This window comes from Neoarius graeffei, chromosome 13 (genome assembly GCF_027579695.1).
Source record: "Neoarius graeffei isolate fNeoGra1 chromosome 13, fNeoGra1.pri, whole genome shotgun sequence".
NCBI classification, from domain to species: domain Eukaryota; kingdom Metazoa; phylum Chordata; class Actinopteri; order Siluriformes; family Ariidae; genus Neoarius; species Neoarius graeffei.
Window position 1 is genome coordinate 22,217,549 of NC_083581.1, and position 830 is coordinate 22,218,378.

Genomic DNA, 830 nt, shown 5'->3' on the forward strand with positions numbered 1-830 from the left:
ATATAAAATCTCCTTCTCACCCCCGGCGGGGGGGGGGGTAGGGGTGGGGGGGGTGGTATCCATGTCATCCTCAAGCTCGGGTCCTCTACCAGAGGCCTGGGAGTTTGAGGGTTCTGCACAGTATCTTCGATGTTCCTAGGACTGCGCTCTTCTGGACTGAGGCTTCAGATGTTGTTCCTGGGATTTGCTGGAGCCACTCTCCCAGTTTGGGGGTTACTGCCCCATGTGCCCCCACTACCACGGGGACCACGCAACCCTTGACCTTCCACATCCATTCCAGCTGCTCTTTCAACCCTTGATACTTCTCAAGTTTCTCATGTTCCTTCTTCCTGATGTTGGCGTCAGCTGGGATCACCACATCTATCACCACCACCCTCGTCTGCTCTTTGTCCACCACCACTATGTCCGGTTGGTTATCCAGGATCTGTTTGTCAGTCTGGAAGCTGAAGTCCCACAGAACCTTGGCCCTGTTGTTCTCAGCCACCTTCTGTGGTATGGCCCATTGGGACTTGGGTACTTCTATTCCATACTGGTTGCAGATGTTCCTGTATACTATCCCAGCCACTTGGTTGTACCTCTCCATGTACGCTGATCCAGCTAGCATCTTACACCCTGCTACTATGTGCTGGACTGTTTCAGGGGCTTCTTTGCACAGTCTGCATCTTGGGTCTGATCTACTCTGGTAGATCCTGGCCTCTATGGCTCTTGTGCTTATGGCCTGTTCTTGTGCTGCCATGATTAGTGCCTCTGTGCTGTCTGTCAGTCCTGCATTATCCAGCCACTGGTAGGATTTCTTGATATCAGCCACTTCCTCTATCTGACGGTGGTAC